The sequence below is a fragment of the Ptychodera flava genome, chromosome 17, assembly GCF_041260155.1.
Source record: "Ptychodera flava strain L36383 chromosome 17, AS_Pfla_20210202, whole genome shotgun sequence".
NCBI lineage: Eukaryota > Metazoa > Hemichordata > Enteropneusta > Ptychoderidae > Ptychodera > Ptychodera flava.
In genome coordinates this window covers 6909613-6925000 of record NC_091944.1, presented here as the reverse complement: position 1 = coordinate 6925000, position 15388 = coordinate 6909613, and the positions used below count along the sequence as shown (strand labels likewise).

General features: G+C 37.7%; 2 long non-coding RNA genes across 2 annotated transcripts; both read left to right on the top strand.

Annotated features, from left to right (window-relative positions):
* The first annotated feature begins 7931 nt into the window (after positions 1-7931).
* Positions 7932-10529, top strand: LOC139116449 (uncharacterized). The gene is made up of 3 exons (XR_011548300.1): positions 7932-8087; positions 9212-9334; positions 10466-10529. It is a non-coding gene; the product is annotated as an uncharacterized lncRNA (long non-coding RNA).
* Positions 10530-11508: 979 nt separating this feature from the next.
* Positions 11509-13700, top strand: LOC139116448 (uncharacterized). Its single transcript, XR_011548299.1, has 4 exons — positions 11509-11659; positions 12133-12274; positions 13017-13124; positions 13578-13700. It is a non-coding gene; the product is annotated as an uncharacterized lncRNA (long non-coding RNA).
* The last annotated feature ends 1688 nt before the right edge of the window (positions 13701-15388 follow it).

Here is a 15388-nt window from a genome sequence, read left to right as displayed (position 1 = left end):
GAAGTGTCTTTTGCTTTCTAGAGTGATTCAGGGTTATCTTTTCATGTCCTGTAAATAGAACTCGTCTGATTTTGAGATAGACAGACTATGGTCGTTACTGCAGTTTGAAATTTGCCGTTGGTGGCGTTTCTCAGGTTGCCCATTTAATTTTGCTAATGTGTTTGCATCAGGCAGTTTTCATGGGTAGCGTTGGGATCAACGAATCAACGAACAGTTGGCATGAAGAAACGATAAGCGATGATTAAAATTGGTCGAGATGCCAGAATAAGCGGGAATATTCTATCAACGCCGGTCACGTTGCTATAAGGCCATGTGTGTAATCAAATGGATGTAGCTATGTCGCTTGCAGACTCATAAAAGGCTTGGTGTGATAAATTCTCTAGTCTTATCTTATTTTCGAATATTTCTATTATCGATCAAAAAATATAAAACTAGAAACAACAACTTAATGTGGCGCTTTACAGGACTGTCTTGCCGATATTGTGCAAATTGCTATTTAAAATCGTATAAGAACCGAATGCGTTCAAAAGAATTTTATGTAATTTTAATATGGCAAAGAAATTACTATTAGAAAATTTTAATTCCTATTTTCAAAGGTTCTTTCAGCTTACCAGATCTTTTCTAATGCTAGACTGCTTAGAGCAAATATATTGCCGTGCATTAACACCAGTGAAATTTGAGTCGGATTGGAGAGTAAGGATGAATTCACTGGCCAATTTGACTGAACGGTTTTTTAATTGCATCAATCCATCATTTTAATACCCTCAGAGAACGGGGAAGTTATCCTACATTACTCTTGTCTTGCCAGTCAGGCAGATAAGATATTTGACACGTGTACCGTCTCTACGTAGTGAATCTGTCACCATGAACGATGCCTTTAGATACAATGTTTCCCAAGGGAGGGCGTCTTAACTGAACTTGACGAAGGTAGGTTGTTTGGTTTCATGATTTCATTATGACTAGTTGCCACTTTCTCTGCGAAGCTCTGACCAAATGTTACGTTTTTATAGAGTATTTTGTGGAGCTCTGAAACGTGTTCAAATTGGATGCGAGAGAGATATTCAAATGTTGCCCTTAACATTACCCATTGTTCTGAACTCAAATTTTTACACATGTTGATGATAATATCGCGAGTAGATATAGGCAGCCAACCATACAAAACATCGATAACATGCAATTAGAGGCGTTACAGCTGAAAGCTCAGGAGTTGAAAGGTTGGACGTCGGAAAACAAGACTTCTCAGTCGAGTTTCTTTGTTGTCAGACAGAATAACGGACAGATCGCGGCTTTGCACGACATCATAAGCATTGAAACCTCTGATTTCGTGCATACGATTGCATTCGTCCAAATCAGAATTCAGAAGAAGATGTCAAACTAAGGCAAGTTCAAAGTTTTTTACGGCGCATTCTTTACAGGGAACTTTTGTATTCTTGAATTACAACCAGAGCAACCTTGTAAACTCTGCCAATATATCACTGGTTATAGTTACCTACCTTTTGGTGTGTACATTGTATTGTTATTATAGATATTGTTGATGACAATTGATGTCTCTTACTATTCTACTATAAAAACTGTTCTCATAGGCTTTTACTCTGAAGTAGTATCTGAAGGTCTTTCGTTGTCCTCTTCCTTCTATTAGTTGGCAGGTAATTTTTCATACCCCATACGAAATGTGGAATTGCAACATTCAAGATAAAGTTACGAGCTCAGAGCATAGGAAAAATATATATTGGGACCTTCAAAATGTCGTGTTATAATGACGTTTGTATTGTGACTAATTTCAGACATTGAGTAACAAGTAATAGCAGGGATCTGACTGTTTTGAATTGGCAAAACGTCAATGTTTCCTTTCTACATACCCGCCAGATGTGTAATCATTAGAAAGGTACATATAAGAGACAGCAATATTTCTTGTATCTTACTGCAACAGACCAGCAAAGTATTGCAAGATATGTGTCCAAATATTTGTTCCTGACCCAATATTTTATCTTTCTCCATGTTCTCCTAAACAGATACTGCTCATTAAAGAAATATGACAACCATCGGAAAGTATCGATTGGTCTGCAGTCCCTATGAATTTATCTTCACGTTTGTACTGACGATGGCCGTTTGCCAGGTCGAAGGCCAAAATAAGACAAAACTCATTCTGGCTGGATTCGTTCCTACCCATCCAAACTCAAGTTGGTCAGCTAGTGGAATGATTCCTGCCATAGAACTTGCTTTGGATGACGTCAACTATAGATCTGATATACTTCAGGACTATGAAATGCTTTGGGAATGGAAAGACGATGAGGTAATTAAGTTTTTAAAATCTGACAGTAGTAGTACATAATGTAAAGATCAGTCTCATACGTTATGTAGGATAGATAAACCGAACAATACGACCTTATCTCCAAACATGCAGTCCCTTGTGTTTTTAATAAAATGTAAAGAATTGCCCAAGCCGGCTAAGTACTGCAGTAATTTCAAAAGCCTTTTTCGTTTGTATAGGCCTAATGTTCTCAAACATTGAGTAAAACATTTGCTCCTCCCAATTAACAGTTGTTCATAACTGTTATCTTCCCCACGAAGTGTGACGCTGGACGTGCAACCTACCTGCTCTGCCAGCATGTATATAACGGTTCTCAGAAAATAATGGTTCTCGGCGGTGGTTGCTCGGTGTCGACGGTTCCCGTAGCTGCATTCTCGTGGTACTTTAACATGCTCCAGGTAAGTATAAGAGTATATAAATCGCAAATAAAATCATTTTGTGTGCCACTGGCTATATATAAATTAGTTGACTGTTGGACAACTGTTGATTTTTTTCAATCCTAAAGATATGGAACTTTTAATAAGCACAGTCCCCACTGTTACAAAGGTCTGATTTGACCGACTATCTGTATGGATAAAGGACATGAGAAAACGATCTCGTAAAATGATATCTCTAGAAACATATATAGAAACTGACTGACATGTATATTCCTATTTGATGAAATCTTATGAAGAACTGAATATGGGTTCCCGTTTGTTACATATAAATTCTTGATTGAAAGGAATGAAAGTGTCTACCTACTTCACGTGTGTTCCGTACATATTCATAGGAGAGTGCCTTATGCTCGTGTGATAGCTCTTGAAATGTTAAAATATATCTGAATGTGGCGCTTTACAGCCACATTGGACTTTTTATGAAACAAACCGATATACAAGGTACATTGTATTTCCTTGCTCCTTATCAATGATATAGCTCCCTATCAATGATATATATGGTCTGATATGTTCGAGTAACGGTTGTGAAAATGGCACAAATCAAAATGTAATGAGACCAAGTCACCAATATTGACTAAACGATGGGTACTTCGATGAGCATCATAGTGCATTGCCCTCGTGTCTGGATTTAGTTCAGTGCAAAGATATTGATTACTGCCTAAGGACATATTGCGCACGTATTGGCCAGGTAAAACAGTAAGAAAGACTGATGTTTACATGAACGCCATAGCACATTTCCCTTGAGCCAAACGTGCACAGGAGCATTCTAGCATGACTTAATAATGTAATTCTGCTGACAAAGACACAGAAACATTGCTTGCCAAACGTATGGGTTTCCTCTAGCCGAACTGCGTTTGCGGAGACCCATCAGCTACTTCCCTTTCTGGCAACTGATGACCCTATTTTGTGTTCGTGACGTGCACCTGGTATTTTACATTTGCCTTGAATGATGTTTAGTATTGAATCTGTTTTGGATCTGTTTTGCTTATGTTGTAGAGCGAGTAATCTAGCATCCGATGCCAATCATCAGAACATCCTATCGCTCAGTTTACGTGTTCGGCGTTTCTTTTAAAAAAAAACACAAGATGCGGTGAACTATTCAAGCGATTTTTGTTCATTTTAATCATCTTATCAAATTGATTCCTCTCCCCCCAATCTTCAATGTATTTTACATTTGCCTGGAATGATGTTTAATATCGGATCTGTTTTTGATCTGTTTTGTTTATGTTGTCGAACGAGTAATCTAGCATCCGATGCCAATCATCAGAACATCCTATCACTCAGTTTACGTGTTCGGCGTTTCTTTTGAAAAAAAAGATGCGGTGAATTATTCAAGCGATTTTTGTTCATTTTAATCATCTTATCAAATTGATTTCTTCCCCCTTTATCTTCAATGAACATGTGTACGTGCAGATATATCATATCCTACGTCCATTAAAAATTAAAAGCTTAGCCAGCTATGACCGTCACGTGAACTGATATGTTTACCCGTCATTTATTTTGTGCTGATGACAGATCTTAATTATTACCTGTTTGGTTGATATCAGATGATCTTACGATGGAGAACTAGAAAGATGAGATAAAAAGTGGCAGCGCATTAAACACTTTTATTTTAATGTTATTTTGTGAATCATTCCCAGACCCATAATAGTACGTATATTTGCTTTGAGGTGAATAAACAGAGACGCCTCAAATGATACACACAGTAGCATTCCGCAGCAAATGATACCAACCTCAGACTCCTAGTTGTTCGTACCTTTGTCATGGTTTTAAATGCAATCGAGACAATTGACTTAAGTTCGCAAGGGATAATTCGCAAATGGATCTCCGTCCGAATGAAAATTAGTGTTACCACATACAACATTGTATTTAAGGGCTGTCTCTAGACACGTTGGCATGGCAACTAATTAAAATAGTTGTCGCAAAATTCTCTCCTACTGTGCCAAATTGTAGTAGTACGCAATATGTCTTCTCCCGCGACTGAATCTTGGAATCGTAACACTTACTTATCTAAAGACGAACATTGCCAGTTTTACAGAACGCGGTTTCTCAGCCGTAGCTATAACATCAATTCTAAAGACTGTTCTCCCAGGACAGCCATTCTTTTCATTCATTACAATGCTCGTCGACTGTCATACAAACGCAATATGTTCTCCTTATATATTTCAAAACGTTGCCCGATTATTCTGTTAAAAATGTATTTATGTGTATTTACCGTGCTTCAACAATCACCGAAGGAGGGCTTTGACACTGACGTCGGCATGCACAATTCACACATAAATAATGTAAACTGAGTAACATGGTATTACAGTATTTAGTGATAAAACCAAGGAAACGTCAAATGTAATTTTTATGCCTGAAAAATCACGCACACACAGACTATCGCTGACATGCACACACGCATTCAATGCCATACATACATATACATACATACAATGTGTACCTTCGTAAGTACGTAAGTACATACATACATACATACATACATACATACATACATACATACATACATACATACATACATACATACATACATACATACATACATACATAATTGTACACATTTCTACATACTTCTTGATTACAGATATCCTATGCTGCATCGTCACCTGAATTGTCAGATAAAAGCAAATATCCACTGTTTCTGAGAACCATGCAATCTGACGTAACGCAAAATGCTGCGAGAATCACGATTATGAAACACTTTGAGTGGAGACATGTTGCAACGCTTTATCAGAACGAGAAGTTCTTTGCTATGGTGAGTTTTTGCGCAGTCTCTTTTGAGTTTAAAGAAAAGATTAGTCTCTTGCTGTTCAGTTCATCCTACTCAAGGAATCGTAAACACAAGCTACTTAAAGCGGAAATTATTTCCAATTATAATCTCTCTCTCTCTCTCTCTCTCTCTCTCTCTCTCTCTCTCTCTCTCTCTCTCTCTCTCTCTCTCTCTCTCTCTCAATGATGCAATGATGTTATTGTGTTCATAGAAGTTAGAAGCGCTCAATATTGTTACGTTTTATTAAAAGGTAAACAGGGATCTGATTGAAAGATTGAAGGAAAACGACATAGATTTATTGACATCAATGGCTATTGATTATGACCCGAGAGTAGAACTTGGGATTCTAAAGGTAAGTAGTCGTAATCAATCAATCAATCAATCAATCTATTATACTTTTATGTTGTTTATGAATGTGAGCATAAATATATATTCATATTATATTGGCGTTCACATTTACAGTCTCAGAGAGATATATGTGTCTACTGCCTCATTGTAAGTTTTAAGTTCACTCAAACAGTCAATCTATCAAAGGCTGAATAGAGGGAATGGCTCACAGATGGACGGATAGTTGGATGGGTAATTGGTTCGAAAGTTAAGGCAGTCAAACGATAGAAGAATGAAATGACAGACAGACAGACAGACAGACAGACGGACAGACAGACAGACAGACAGACAGACAGACAGACAGACAGACAGACAGACAGACGGACAGACGGAAAGATAGACGAACACAGACAGACAGACAGGCAGGGAGGTAAGTTGGTAGGGACGGACGGACGTACGTAATTAGACACATATATAGGCTTAGAGACACAGATCACTGGCACATATTGGAAGATACTATGATAACATCATGTGTTTTATCTTACGTAAGGAACGTGAAAGTAGAATTATAGCAGTCCACGCTTACGAAGACTTTGGCAGACCATTATTTTGTTTGGTAAGTAGTAGACGTTTTCGTTTCATGCTTCACATCAGACTATACGGACGACGTCAGAATGCCATATTGCGTATGATTTTTCACCATTCTATGATAACTGAATGAAACGTCTTAGGCGTACTACTAGTAGAGGTTCAGGAGACTGAATTGTGTAAAATAATCGCAATCATACCCATCTATAATCCGATAACACTTGATCAAAATTCGTAATACAATTAAACATAAACACAAAGCAGCACAGAACAGACAGTAATATCCGGTACAACAAAGTCAAATTCATGAAAAAAGTTATATGCCAAAGACCAAGAACTGATGTCAGGCGTTTCGAAAATAGTAAGCCTATCCTGCCCCACATGTGACAACCGCCATATTTCAGTCTTCAAGTCAAATAGGTAGTGGTCACCTACTAAGGCCCAATATCACTAATGCCATCACCGATCATTTGTCGAAGAGATATATTGTATTTATCTACCAGCTTGTGATACCTGCAAAAAGTGTTTGAATGAAGAGAAAAGTCTTTTTCTGGTGTAATTTTGATTTAGCAGTTTGTAAGAGAGATTGCCATGTCTCTCTACAAAATCACAATATGAAATGCATGCTCTTGCATATCAAATATGATGGGAAATGTATACCAATAAGCTGGTGAGAGTGGAATATTACTGATGAGGTGTGGGAAAATGATGACACTAAAGTTGAAATCATCTCTCTTGTCATATAGCCTAGTAAATTAAAATTAATCAGTTCAAGTTCACTTTGCGACTCATAAGACCAGTTTTCCTTTTAGTCTTTTTCATTAGAACGATTGTTTGTTTGTATGCTGTTGTGTGTTGTTTGTTAATCAGGCCTATCGACTCGGTATGTACGGACCCCGTTACGCTTGGATGATACCTGGATGGTATTCGGCCGATTGGTGGAAAGAGAAAGATTCAAGAGTAAATTGCACGACGTTTGAAATGGAAAAAGTAGTTGAAAGTGTGATTTTGACTGTAAGAGTACCGAACGATCTCTTGTCCAAACGCAAAGCAATAAGTGGAGAGGTAATTGTGTGTGCCATTGATTTCGAAATTTTACCAAATTCAGATGATCGTCTGCTGTTTATGGATGATAAGAGCCTTTTGGTGGACTACTTTATTGACAATACAGACTCCGAGATCCACGACATTCTAATGATAAACAGGATTTAATGTAACTTTAATAACAGAACTTAACTATCCAATGTTGTGCACTGCTGATAAAGAAGGTGATGATGATGATGATGATGATGATGATGGAAACGATGGTCATAATTTATTATACCGTGATTTAAGTATGTTGATATAATTCTATTTACTTAGTTCTTTGTTTGTTTGTTAATTAATACTTATGTCATATTTATTTATTTAATATTTTACCATTTATTTATTTATTTATTGAAAAATTTACTTTATTAGTAAGTGTCTCTTATCTAAGCAGATATCTTCCCTTCTATCTCAGACGTTTGACGAGTATGAACAACGATACCTGAACCGTTTGCATGGTCGACCTGAGTATGCAGCATTCGATCTTCATCGGGAACACGGCTATGGATATGACGCTGTCTGGGCTATAGCGTTGGGTCTGAACTCAAGTATTGACGACGTTTCCCGCATGGTAAGATTAAGAACATCATTTCTCAGTAAAATACATTTATCAAGAATTTGGTTGTAGATTCGTTTGATCGTTGTTTTGATATTTGTGATACGAAGTTCCATTAGAGTGGAATGTGCCTTGGGACAGATATCTGGATATCATAATTTTTGCTGGTCTGCACTTGTGGATGTTTACTTTAAAGCTCTTGGAGTAAGAATTTTCTACCGTCTTAGTTTCGGGGATTTAAAATTATATTGTTCCCCGCAGGATAAACACAGATAAGGTGGCCATTTTGAATGCCACCAGCACATGCCGGTAAATGTTAGGTACTATTTGTTTTCTTTGAACCAACTTTGCACGATGATTGCTGAATTTTGTTCTTGAGTCGGTGAGAGATTCGCTAAGGAAAGTTTGAGCAAGACTTTAAAGGCCAGGGACATGATCCCCGGGATCAAGTTTGTTTCAGTCTATAAGAGGATTATGGAGTGTCACAGCCTTTTGTTTCCATTGAAATTGTAATCTAATGTGCAGATTTCCCTGCGAGATAATCTGACGCCGGCACAGGCCTCACTTTCGAGGAACTTACTACTTTATTTAATGTCAAATACGTTTATTATCACGTCCGGTAACATTACAACCATTTTCAGTAATAGAGCGCCAAGCCACTGCAGTGAACTGCAATAAAACTGCTTACACTAATTAGTTTCAGCTGTAGCCGTGGCCACTTTGGTGTTGAACAAGGCTACTTGATACAGACAAAAAGTCTGCTTGTACAAAGGCAAAACTAGCTCTGTCTGAGGCTCGGGTTGTAAATGAGAGTTTACGATTGGCACCCTGTGTTCAAGATTAAGATACAATGTAACATTACCATGCACTGGTCCATGTACAAATCTTTTTTATTTCAACTTCCCCAGACAAACTGTCTGCATGGGACATACAATGTTGTCGACTTTGCCAGCTGGCTACAGCTGAAACTAATTAGTGTGAGCAGTTTTATTGCAGTTCACTGCAGTGGCTTCGCTCTCTATTACTGAAAATGGTTGTAATAATCCACTCCTGCTCATCTGTATGTTTGCAAAGCGGCTATCTCAGAGTTGCCAGTCGCTATAGCAAGTATACCAATCCCTCGACATTCTTTCATGCAGGTAGTGAAGGATTCTAACGGAACCAGTAGACCAAAGAGGCTTGATGACTTCACTTACGGTGATTCTGAAATGAGACAAGTCTTTCACAGGTCTATACGCAGCGTCTCCTTCACTGGTGTCACGGTAAGATAGCTCACATGTGCCCAAAAGATTTTTTCGTTTACTGTTTATATTCTTCGGTACTTCATTGAGTATTTTAATAAAAAATTGTGGTACTGTTTGCTTGAAGTTTAAACTTTTAGAGTAAATGAAGCTTTTGCTCTAGCTTGTTCACTATGAACGTTGAAATTTTAAACTTTGTCCATAGCGTTAAAATAGGAATGGCGGCCATTTCGATTTTATCCGTAACTTTTGGATTAATTTCTTACTCAAGAGCCAGCATTTTCATGATGAGCCCTGATTTTGATTTTTGATTTTCAAACACAATTATTCCGAATTTCATTGAATTAAGTTTGAGTAATCTTTATGTCTTCAGTCTCGAGGTGCGTATTGCCTCAAAAGGTAAAATGTTCTTTGGTGTATGAGCAAGTAAATATAATGATGTTATAATGGAAAATGTGTTATAAATTAAAAAAATCTTCTTCTTGAACAGGCAACATTATTTTACATTTAGGACTAAAACAGTCTGACCAAAAAGTTCTGAATTTCACTGTATACTTGACGTAGCAGCGACAGAATTCACAATTTGCTGTCCAGGAACATGGCCAAGTTCCAAATACAATAAAGACATATTTAAAGTAAAAGAATGTGTACTGTGCGTCCCGATGGTGATCGAGTTCCCCTAAATGTTTCGTCATGTTTCATTTTCCGCTGATGGCCAGTACAGTCGGTACATGATAATACTCCTACAACTCATCAACATTGCACCTAAATATCAATTATACTTGTCACGGAGATGAATATCACTGTGGCGTTACAAGTACGAAACCACACCCGGTGATGTTTACTTAACAACGAACGGCGAAGAGAAACATGATGAGAATTATTACTGTAATTGAACTTTACATAACACCTGATAAAGGTGATTAAGGCTTGTATATGCAAAGAGAAATTTTGTTTGTGTCAAACAAATGTAATTACATATATTCGATGTAATTGCCATTTGAAACAATTAACTAAAAGCGAATAAACGCCTCAAATGTCGATTTGAATGATGTTCCTACCTGCATCAACCAGACTAAATGAACACTTCCACTCGAATGTTCAGCGTCCTCTAATTAATAAAGATTTCCTTTAAATACTAATTGTTTTCAGGGCCAGGTTTCGTTCAACGAGTTTGGGGACAGGATTGGAAACACAGCAATATACCAAATACAAGGTGACCCTTTCATCATTCACTGACCTATCACACCGGGCACAGGCTTTTCGTGCGGTGGGCGAGGGGGATGGGGGAAACATATACCATAGGTTCCATTTGGTGTGAATAGGAAAACGAAGGAATAAAATTAGGACGTTCTCTGCTTTGTCATGATCTTACCTTTCTTTGGAAAGCTAACTGCAAATTTCTAATGATTATCATGCGAACGGATGTGATTTACATGTTTGAATATAAAATTTATTACTATATTTCTTACTAAATATATTCACAGTCCTATTCAAAAGTTCAACAGAATGCGGAAGGAGAACTACTTTTGCGGAATCCCTGAGTTCGACATGTGAAATATGAAAGAAACCCCCTTGGGATCAACATTTTGCTGCAACATTGTACTAGTCAACTTCAATTAATTTTTGTATAGAGCAACCAAGAAATGTTTGACTGCATGAGTGAAAAGATCAGTGTTTGAACAGCATCATCTACACAGTAAATAGTAACCAACCGTTAAAAATTATACTAAAGTTGGCGTTTCATAAATGTCACAGTTTAAACCTCAAGCAATCCATCAGCTCTTGGCATTTTTGCATCTTTTCAATATGACTGTGTTTGATGATAAAACCCTATGCCGATTCTACGATAGGAGTGTTCATTCAAAAATATTGATTTCATTCAATTTGCAGATGGCAAGACAATTCTTCTCGGTGGCAGTGATCAAGAAGGGAATATGAATTTGTTCAAACCTTTCAAGTGGCAAGGTACGATATGATTTCCGTATTCACTGCAAAGAACTAGAAACTTCTAGAAGCCAATCAAAACTACTTTCGATACTATTGAAGGGTTGTGGTCGTTAAGTCAATGCGCTCCATTTTATTCATAGAAATCAGACAAAACTTCAGAGAAGAAGGGATTCTACAGAAATGTCTGAACGTGTTTTTATGAAACACTTGATCTATTCTTGTTTATTTTTTCGCTTCTTCTTCAGGTGATGACGCACCGAATGACGGTCACCAACATGTGTTAAGAGTCCAGTATCTCGACGACAATATCTTCTGGGCAGTGGTTGCTCTCTCCATATTTGGAGTCGTTCTAACTTTGGCCTTACTGACATTTAATATAAAGAAAAGTGATCACGGGTATGTGACACATCTAACCATCCTTCTGGGGTGAATCACATTGATAGAATTCGCTACTTTGACAAGTGTTAGATTCTCAAACTTTGTTTTGTCATAGATGCTCATTTTGAAGCTCATGGAGTAAATAAAATTGCCATCGGCTTATTGTTGTGGAAACCGAAAATTTATTTTCCCCATTTTCTTTCATGAATATGACTTTGTTTGTGTACCGTCTATTTACTGTCTGTTCTGTGCTGTTTTGGGTCTATGTTTACAACTATTGTCTTACGAATTCTGACCTACTGTCATTGGATTATGGATTGGTATGATTGCGATTATTTAACTTAGGGATGGAGACCACTTTGAATTTCAAGTGTCGATAAATGTTGGGATATTTATTTCTCTAGTGCCCACTTTTGAATGCCATTGTAGACCCCTGATTGTTATTTTTGCATTCGAAAGGATATTGTTTTCATTTTTGTTACCGTTTTCAGATTTGTAAAGCTATCCTCTCCACGTATGAATAACATGACATTGGTTGGCGCACTGCTTGTAAATCTATCAGTCATTTCGGGTGTCATACATGACTGTAGTTACCTCGGGTATAATGCCAGTCTGCGAACCATCTTCTGTGTGGTAGGTAACATTGTCTTCCCCGTTCATGCTATCAATTTAATTACTGACACAATGAAGACAAGTGGATCAAAAATTCCGTATGTGAACTTAAAGGGTTTTAATAAGTCAAGCCTTAGCCCTTACGGCTCCATAGGTTGATTTGGATTACTCAGAAACGCTGATTACCGTGTCCAATATGTTTTACTCCTTCTATGCTAACTGAAATCCAAATCCGTAGGAAGCAGTCTGTAGCCAATGATTAATGTTCATGTGGTCTGACCCTTCCCTGGTGTACATTGTTCCTTCTCGTATGCACAAAGGTCAAAAAAGTAAAAAAGATATAAATGTCAAAATCAGCACAAAGATGTAAAGTGGTCAATAAGTTCCCCGGTAGTGATAGATATGATTTCTTGCCAAATCGTCAATTTAACGAAAGCTTGTCAAGCTTGTCAACATTCTGGTTCAGTGTACGTAGATAAGGCCATCCCGTGCAATGTGTGCATGACATTGGCGATTGCTTCGGGATCTGTAGTTAAATTCAGAGGTACACAAAAGGTACAAAGTGCAATTCGCCATGACAGTAAATTCTGGTTATTTATATATGCAATTATTGTTAGATCCGAGAAAAAATTAAAGTCCACACACATTATTTTCGACAAACACCCATGCATATGTAGAGTATAAACGAAGCACCACACTTGAGAAAAAAACGACTACATAGATACCAACATGATTTTTTTTTGTTTCCCGTCATTACTCACAGAGCGAAAAGTGGCTCTTATCGATCGGTTTCTCACTGTCATTTGGTGCTATGTTCGCCAAGACATGGAGAGTGCACAGGATCGTTACGAGACTACATCCAATGAATGAGGTAACAAAAAATGCATCTCCTAGATATCAGTTTTTATAACAATTCAAAATGCTTGTTTAGCGCCCGTCGTTTCAGGTGCGTTTCGATAACGACTAGCTAGTTCTCAAGGTTCATTAATTACAAGTCAATTCTTTGGCGTACATCAAACGCAACATCACGAAGCTTCTCAATGGAAACAGGGTTCTACACAAACCTCTCGAATGGTAGGCCATTAACAGATGACTATTTTCGCTTTGGAGATCTAATCTTCGAATTCAAAAACAGAAATTTTGATATTCAAAAGTTTGTCAAAAACACTAGAAAATGGAAAATATCAGTACTTTTTCTTCTGGCTATATATACAGGCTCCGGCACCATTCACGGTATCTTTTCCAACTATGAACACATACAGAATTCTACATGTTGTTTGAATCCCGCGCTCACGTGGCCTCTATTTCTTGTTCGTTCCAACAGCAAATACAAGACAAACACTTGATAATTTTTGTTACCTGTTTGGCACTGGTCGACGTGGCTCTGTTCACAGCATGGCAACTTGTTGATCCCTGTCAATCGCAGACAAACATCTTCCTTGTTGAGGTAGGAATATGGAATTTCAGAGGAATCTTTCTCGAGAAATTTAAATGATAATTTCATGCTTACATCTTGTTCTGATATCAAGACTCTTATGGTCTACGATAAATTTCGAACCAGCCTGTGGGAGATAAAAACACATGTTATGAGCAGATCTAGTGAAGACGTTTTACACTCTGTTCAGAAGAAGTATTTTTATCTCCGGCAGGCTAGTTCGTATTTTATTGTATCAATGTCTTCCCACGTAACACTTTTGTCCCTCGTTTGATGGTTTACATCCTTATATGGCGTATATGTGACCTTCTAAATTCCGTTTCAGATTTCTGAAAATTCCATCAAGACCGTTACACAACGCTATGAATGCGTGTCGACATACATCTGGTGGTGGAGCGGCGCTCTCATAGCTGAGAAGGCCCTGTTGCTTTTGTTTGGATGTTTCCTGGCCTACGAAGTTAGAAACGTGAAAGTAAACGGTCTGAACGATTCAAGGTAAGCGCCCCCTGTTCCGTTTTCTTTTAGCTGCATCCGTTTGTATGGTAGGAACATCACTGGTGGCGCCACAGGGCAGGTAAATCAGTAATAATTAAGATAAAATAACATAGTAAAGGAGTGCTTGTCCACTGTACTCACTTCTGAAAGCACGTATATAGTTTTCATATTTTCTGTGAATGGGCAACAAAGGGAGCGGATAAGAGGATGTTTGAAGTATGACTATCGGCTCGGAAAGGGGTAATAGTACCACGTTTAAAACCTCTGGAGTTTTACGATCCGCATTATCCTTTTTGCAGCTGTACCGCAAGTAGTTAAACAGGTTCAAGATTATCATCGATTTCGTTAGCTTATGTTTTGTTTGTTCACTTGTTTGTTTGTATCTTGGTTGTTTGTTTGTTGTTTGTTGGCGATGGAAGGACTTAGAAAACGTATGCATACTTTGTTCCTATAAATAAACAGGGTTATAGTACACTTTGATGAATTCATAAACATTTTTTCACAGGCAAATTGGGATTTCCATTTACAACATTCTGTTAAGCAGCATAATTGGAGTCGCGGTAAAACTGACCCTTACGGACAAACCCTCACTCCAACACGTTATGATCGATCTACTAGTGTTTTTCTGCATCGTCTCTACGCTCAGTATGATGTTCATACCAAAGGTATGTTTTTTTATGATGTGCACAGCAAAGCCCAAAGACGCCCTACATACATTTGAACATTTTTAGTCCCTGTTTCCGCGTTAAAGTCACAGGAAATGTTCATGTAAGCGCCTAACTGAGGGCCTTACAGGAATTGAATATCTTCATTTCGTAGCAACACGTATGTTCGATACGGTTATATTACAAATCATTCAGGGCGATGTATTTTCAAGGAAGAACTGTTAGCGGTAACATTCGGCATGAAGGGAGCACGCAGACAACTCCCTTGCTTTCGGTTCAGCATTTTTATACACGCATTAAAATGAATATCGATCATTTCCTTCTTTAAAATATATGTCTAAAATCTTAGTGCAATGCAATCTTAAGCTTCTCAACACAAAGCAAGGTATGAAATTAGGAATTTTATAGTTGTTAAATAAATTACGGTCCGGACTTAATTCTTGTACGAAGAAAATGTCAAAAATAACACCATGTACTGTTACATAGTTACGTAAAGACTCTATCGATGAGTCGTTCCCTGAGCATTTAAACTTAATTTTA